At 31.4% G+C, this 8,121-nt stretch overlaps 1 pseudogene; it reads right to left on the bottom strand.

The window, feature by feature from the left end:
• Positions 1–627: 627 nt before the first annotated feature.
• Positions 628–1,895, bottom strand: LOC120212207 (annotated as a pseudogene).
• Between the last annotated feature and the right edge of the window lie 6,226 nt (positions 1,896–8,121).

Below are 8,121 nucleotides of genomic sequence, written 5' to 3'. Positions count from 1 at the left end.
CTAAACAATCATCAGAGGACAGAAACAAATCTCTATGATATGCTGATACTAGCTAAATATCTGGCATGGACCTCATTACAGTAACTTAGGTTTATAATAAAGGCATATTAGTCACAGGGGAACTTGTATTGCAATTCTCAGGTGTCATTTCCATGTAATGGCACCACCGTCACTAAGGCAGTCATCAATCATTGCGAAGTATTTGTAAATGAAGGAGCATCATTTCTAGACCCTAGCAAGCTAGCTTAACTTAACATCACGGGGTAGTTGGAAACTGAGCAACGCTAACCATGATGCTATAAGCAATATCAAAACTGTCAGTCGGATTAATCATGCACCCATTATACATAAAAATACTACTATAAAAGGAAAAGCTGGCATTCAGAGGCCCCAAAGAAACAATAAACTAGAAAATTTGCAAAGATCTATATCATCAGTTTGTTTCAAATGGTTTGTTCGCTGCAATTCAAATGGACCAATACCATTGTGGTGCAACAGAGGACAAATTATACATGGAATCAAATCAAACTAAACAAAACGAACTTGACATTCAAAACGGAAATGTTATATAATAAAACACGAAATAAAAACTATTTTATTAATAAAAAACTAAACCCCAGAAATAACTTACCACTTAATGAGCCATCCAAAGAGGAAATGTTGCATAATAGGAACCTTTTCGAGCACCTCAGCTTTATACATCTTAAGCATCCCACTATTCACCTTCGTCCAATTAGGCACTGCACTTATATCATCCAACAGCGGCGAATGCTCTGCAAATGGACCTTTTTTCACCTTCTTTATAAACCCAATACACGAGAGATACATATACTCACTTGAAAAGTTCTCCAAAATATCCTCATTATGAATCGATTTCGGCTTCATATACTTATGATCGATGAACTGCGAACTCCCAAATATGAACGGCAAGAAATGGTAATCATCTAAACCCCAAACCCCGTGTGACCCCGCCGGTTCCAAGCAATAAACAAGCTGAAGCTTCCTCATTAAGTCTAAATATTTGACAAAAACCCTAGCCATTACTGATTGGTAATCTTCTTCCTTAATTACCCCATTCTGGCTAAGCAATATAACCAGGCTGCAAAGTTTGTTTCATGTCCCGTTCCGTAATCAATTCGGCTCGAGTTCCCAAAGCTGTCCATGAAGTAAGGGACAATTTCGACGGTGGAGGGTTTTAGATCGTCTGGGAGGAACTGTAGCATGAGAGATTCAGCGTTTTCCGTTAAACGTTCGTGCCAGGTCCGGTAAGAGATGTTACCGTAACGAGAGGATTGCTGAACGGGTGGGATTTGATCGACCCAGAGAGTTATGTTTTCGATTATGGAAATGATTTTGGACACAGTGGGGGACTCATGGCATGGATCGGAGATTTTACGGCCATGGAACGATTCCGACAAGGCGACAATGAAACCCAGAAAGTTTTTAGAAGTAGGGGAGTCGTGGAACTTGCATATGTCGTCGGGGGAAGTGATTTTTTTCGATGGGATTTGGAAATGGAAGGGTGGAGTGATGGTGAGGACTTGTTGGGATTGAGGGACGGGAGCTAGCATTATGGCTTGGGTGTTGTTCAGAGGGAGGTTTAGGGCAGGGGCTCGAATGGGTCGATATGTAGAGGGAGAAGAAAGGTCGGGCCAGGAAGTTGGGGATTGGGTCGGTGGCGCGTAGGTCGTTGTTCCGCTGCACTTGCAGTAAGTTCCCGTGATAGGGATGGAGGTGGAGGGGTGAGAGTGAATGTGAGGGGATTCGTCTTGTGTGGATCGCGGCGTAGGCGGAGGCGGCGGTTCCATGGCGGTGGCGAAAAGTGTTTCGAGATAGGAAGGATGTCGATGATCGTTAGAGAATTACGCCTTCGGGGGTAAAACGATCTTTCTTTGCGGTTGCGGTTGCGATTGGCGAATTTTTCAGACGAAAAGTATATGTTTCTATTTACATTGGGCTACGTAATTAAGAAGGTCCTTGAATGCCAATTTCAAAAGCCCAAGGCCTAATTGATAGTATGGCTCTATGATTGACTCATGTTTATACATTTATATTTTTATGAACAAAAGCAACCAATTTTATTAAAAATAAAAAAAAATTCAAATTACAACAAAGATTTATAATTATAATCACAAACTAAACATATAATAAGAATATTTTTCTATAATCATTAACATAAGAAATCTAGTCACTTAAAATCACAAAATGACCACCCTAGCTGCTCTTTCCCCTTATTTCCCTCCTTTTTTTAGAGTTTATATCATTTTTTATATATCATATCAATTTTTTTTTCTTTGATTTTGTTTTACCGGTGGAGACACATTTTTATGTTGGTTGCCGACCATCAGTTCTCTTCACTCTTTGTTTCTTTTTTTTTTAGTTTTTTAATAAGAATAATTATGTCTTTGTGGCATGATTTTGCTTGTATATATTTTTTGTTCGAGTCTTTTGACTAGTTTTTTAACTTTTTTCATGTATGTCCTTTATGATCCAAAGTGGCTAGTTCAATGTTATAGGAAAATATCTAAATTATGTATTTAGTTTACGATGTTAGTTATAAACTCTCATTATAATTTTGGATATTTACTTTTTAATAAGACCAGCAACTTCTATTAAAAAAAACACATAAGAATCATATAAGGAAAATGTTAAAACCCTAATCAAATAAACTAGAACAAAAGGTAAATATAAATGGATTTGACTACATTAGAAAATGAACCACAAAATGAGATCAAGCTATTAAGAGATCACTGACAAACCGCAAATTAGAGTCGAACGCTGTGAAAAAACTATCCACGAATGCAAATCACGTATCTAATTCAATCTGAGGGTCCAAAGCAGGGAATATCAACATGATAACAAATAAGTGTCATCTTGATCAGTCATAACAATGTCAAATTAAACCTTAAAAAAATATAAACGAAAATAACGATCAAACAACCGAAAACGTGCCATAAAGAGAAAGAAAGTTGTGTGATAAAGACATAGTTATTAAAATTTAAAAATAATAAAAATAAATATATGCTATAATAAAATAAAATAAAAAATTAAATACTGACGATCAACCCCAAAATGATATCACTGTCGACCACAAATATAAAGGAAAAAAAGAATAATGATAACCAAAGAAAAAAAGAGAAAACTAGCGCAAAACCTTCTTATACAGTCATATCTATAATCACTAATTCTGTAATTGATGTTTGATCTAATTATATCGTGTTTATTTTATATTAATTTAAGTATTTGATAAATTTAAATTAATTATTGAGATTAAAAATTAAAAATGAATAGACTTTTGTCGATATATAATTTCAATCATTAATTTATATTTATCCGGAAATCTTAAATAGTGTACAACTTTTAGTTTCTACATCGTATAAGTTAATCATACCCCATTTATAATATATATTATAATATGTAAGTGAATCCTAACTCATATATATATATATATATATATCATGAATTTAAAGAAACTTATGAACCGATTAGAATAATTTATTTTAATATATTATTATTTAGTGTTTCAGATACATTTTAATAATTAATAAGTTGAGATAAATGATAAGAATTATGATAAAATCTTTCAGATAAATTTACTTTAATAATACTTAGATGTATATGTAATTGATAAATTCTTATAACACTAGAATCAAGAATTAAAATTTATTAGGATATAGATAAAATAATATTAACAGTAAATTTAAAATTATGATATATAATCTTTTTATTAATATCTGGTGCTCGAATTCCGAACCTTACAAAATAACAATAATTCATTTACCACTAAAATTAATGAGGTTCATGCTTAAAATTATGATATTATTAGATTAATTATCATCTAATTATTATTATAGTTATATGAACATCAAAATTAAGATCTTGTATTATGAATAACATCCATTATTTTTTATTTTCAATTGAATGTCATCAAAAGGAAATTATTGAGACAAAAATAATGATCGTTAACATTAATATGTTCTATGAATCTAAAAAAACATTAAAGTTCTTATTCTTTAAAGAGGGGTGGTTAGCATTAGATCAAGTCGAGTTAAAAGAATTTGAGTTATTCGAGTTGACGAGTCTTATTTTATATTTCGAATTTGACTTGATTTTTTTAAGTTGAGTCGAGTATATAAAATCCGAGTTAAGTCGAGTCAAGTCAAATTTTTGTGTTTCTATTTAAATTTAATTTTAAATATTTATAATATTATGATATTATTTGGTTACAATACATATATATATTTCTTCATATTTTTTCCATATGTGATAGACATATATCATACAGATTCAAGAGACTTGACTCAAACTTGAAAATTCATCCACTAACAACTAAAAAATTCGAGTTATTTGTGTTACTATTTGAGTTGTATTTTATAACTCAATTTGAACTTGAATTTTTTTCGAGTCAAGTTTATGAGATTGCAACTAGAAGTCAATTCAAATCGAATTTTTTTCTAATCGAGTAAAAAATAGATTTTTTCCTAATCGAGTAAAAAAAATAGATTTTTTCAAGTCAAGTCGAATTTTTCTCACCTCTAATATTGACTCATCTTATTTTATTTTATTTTATTTTACTTTCAGAGAAAAATGTCAAAATACTCTCTTATTCGTAGCTTTGACTTGGATGATTTTTTCCGACATTTAAGTGTCATGTCTCATCCACAAATCAAGGAATTGACTGAAAATTTAAAATTATTATATATTTTATTTTATTATTTGTATTTTCTATTTAAAATCTATTTTTTTGTCTTGTATGTTTCTTCTTAAAATTATCATATAATTTGGTGACCTTTTACTTATAAAACGTGATTCAATGAGTCTCCACCAATCTTTGATTGGGCACCCAAAATGTATTTTTCATTTTAATAAAAATATTAATTTTAATTAAAAAACAAATTTACAGTCTGCATTACCAAAAATTTGAATTAGGGAGTCAATTACGCGCTAGGAATGATTAACATCTCACAACGTCCTAAATCAGTACATATTCAATTAATTAGTTTTCTTGCAATGAAATTTATGAATTCGAGTTTAATTTAATTTAAGATCCCATACAAAGAATATTCTTTGAATTTTATGATGAAACACAATAATATTTAATTATTTCCTATCGAGCAGAATCGGCATCTCATACCTTAAAGCAGTCAATCCCCACTCTAATCAAATTAAATAAATATTATAATTCCATTCCTAGAGTTTAATAATTTTAAAATCCAATATTAACTCGAATGCTATTTAATTTTGAAATCATAATAAAACATATACAAAAAAAAAAACAAAAGTTAGATACATACATCAAACAAATATGATTAATTAATTATTTTACCAACATTTACTGAGAACAAGGATGTTCAATTATTTAAATACATCGAGACGACACCTTAGATTCAATCTAACAGTCTTTTCTCGATGAATTTAATTAAAAGAACTTGATATTTTTCTCAGTTTCAATTTTTTTCTTGTCAATTAATGGGATACATTTTCATTTTAAAATTATCGAAAGTAACTTTTTTATACCTGAAGACAATCACTTCACTACAATCTTAAAATGAATGAATATCACCCTTAGTCAATGTCGTAACCGTCTTTCGCCCGGAGGGGGGAAAGACCGATACCGACTCGGGATTTTCTATTTGAAAATCGTTTTGAAAGGTGAAGGAGTCGCCACCAATCATTTAAGGTGAGATTGGAAAACCGTAAAAACCCGATGATTACGCGTGGGGAAGGATTAGCACCCCCACAAGCGCCCAAAAATTGGTACCTAGTTGATTACCCTATATTTAAAATCAGAAATTTGTAGTTCGATCTTTATTTAATTTAAAAATCATTAAGGATGAAAAGTTGAAAAGGGTATTCGTTTATTGAGACCGATAGCATTCGCCCCCGAGCGTAAATGCGGGAGATCAGCTATTGTGCTTAATAACCAAATATTGCCTTATTTTTAGAAAACATGATGTGGTTTTGAAAAGGATGTTGACTTATTCAGAGAATTACCAGTAGTCACCCCCTGAGCACGATCGCGAGAGATATATTATTAATTCCTTAATAAGTGAACAGTGCCTTAGATTTGTAAAAACAATGCAATCAAGCAAAATTTTATTTGTCCTAATTAAACTAAAAGTAAATTAAGGCGTTTTCTAACTTAAAGTTTCAAATTATGAAAATTAAGGAACCTAGGAGCTCAAATCTAAAATATAAGTTCTAGTATTAATACTTAATGTTATATATTAAAATGGATTAAATATTCACGTATTAGAAAGTTTCTTTTGATAATTTTAAAATGATTGAATATTACCCTTGTTGAGTTAATCGATTGACGGAATCGGCCAAGAGGGGGGTGAATTGGCAATTAAAGTTTTTGTGGAAGCTTTTGCAGAAAATTGAAAGTAATTGCACAGCGATTTACAGTGGTTCGACTTTCTCAAATAAAGTCTACGTCCACTACCTTAGCTATCCACACTAAGGATTTTCCAACAAATTCACTAATTTGTTCTTTCTTTTGAGGCCAAAGAGATAACCTTACAATTCCCTCAAGAGTATACCCCAACTCTTGAGAACACTCCTTTTCCAAAGAGAAGATTACAAATTTGCAAACTTACAAGAAAACCTCACAAGGTAAGATGTTTGCACAATTCTAGAACAAGAAAAGAACACTCAAAGAAAATTACAAATGAGCACAATAAGTGTTCTTTGAAAGCAAAATGAATATTAAATGAAAATTGGCTTGAATTGCACAAACTTTGTGTTTGATGCTTTCTCTCTTGTTTCTCTATGATTTCTTACTGATCAAGGGCAAAGGTTCTCTAAATCAATCCTAATGGGCAAAGTTTTTGAAAAACTTTTGAAAAATATGGTTTTGAGAAACAATATATGTATAGTTTTTATAACAACAACATAATGTAATCAAAACACAATAATTTGAAAATTAACATTTTTTTTATTTCGAAAAATTAAAATTTTTTGGAAAATTCTTGTGTTTTTGATGAAATTAGTTGTAACATCTAGTTTCTAATCACTAAATAATCAATGCCCGATCACTATTTCAACCTAGAACTAATTAAAACTAATCCTATGTTCAAAATCAATGAAATAGAGAGTTTAGAAAAATTTACCTTGAAAGATGAAGATTGAGGGGATTTAGATGTTGTTTGCACGATTTTAATGATGATTGCAAGTTTAGGAGATGATATTTGAAGTGATTTCTGATTAAAATCAATGATTTGAGGCAAGAATGGAGATTTGAGTGCTTAGAGGGTGAGAAACGGCGGAAGAATAAGAAAAATGAGGGTTTTGGGGTTTTTGGGGTGTTCTGCCCGATTTAACAGAACCCAGGGGGTATCGATTCCCCTGTGGGGGGAATCGGTTCCCCTTCAAAGGGGGAATCGGTTCCCTCATGGGGGGATCGATTCCCTCTGCACAAAAATGCTAAAATCCGACTTTTAAGCACATAAAATGCTAAATTAATCTTCTCTAGTGGTATAGGCAACTCATATATTGAAAATAATTATGTTCAAACAATTAAATTAATCTTTAAACATTATTTGAACATAAAATTAATTTTCATTAAGAATCATAAACTCCCCCTAACTAATAGCAAGAATGCAATCAAAAATTATTATTATAAGCATTTTTCAGTATTTATTAAAAGTGCTAAATTATTTTAAACACTAAGTAAAGATAGGTTAGTTAAACCTAATTCTCTTCTAAGTGTCCAAAACCTTTCCTTGTCTAAGGGTTTTGTAAAGATATCCGCTAATTGATGCAAAGTATCAACATATTCTAAAACTATATCTTCCTTAGTGACATGGTCTCTAATGAAGTGATGTCTTATTTCAATGTGCTTAGTTCTAGAGTGTTGGATGGGATTTTTAGTGAGACAAATAGCACTAGTATTGTCACACTTGATAGGAATGGTACCTACTTCAATTCCATAATCAAAAAGTTGTTGTTTCATCCATAAAACTTGTGCACAACTACCGGCTGAAATGTATTCCGCTTTAGTGGTAGATAATGCAACACAATTTTGTTTCTTTGAAAACCAAGAAATTAGCATATTTCCAAGGAATTGGCAAGTACCGGAGGTGCTTTTCCTATCTAATTTGCATCCTCCATAATCCGCAT

Source organism: Hibiscus syriacus, unplaced genomic scaffold (genome assembly GCF_006381635.1).
Source record: "Hibiscus syriacus cultivar Baekdansim isolate YM2019G1 unplaced genomic scaffold, ASM638163v2 tig00110006_pilon, whole genome shotgun sequence".
Classification (NCBI taxonomy): domain Eukaryota; kingdom Viridiplantae; phylum Streptophyta; class Magnoliopsida; order Malvales; family Malvaceae; genus Hibiscus; species Hibiscus syriacus.
Note: the sequence above shows the minus strand (reverse complement) of the source record. Positions and strands in the feature narration are given on the sequence as shown.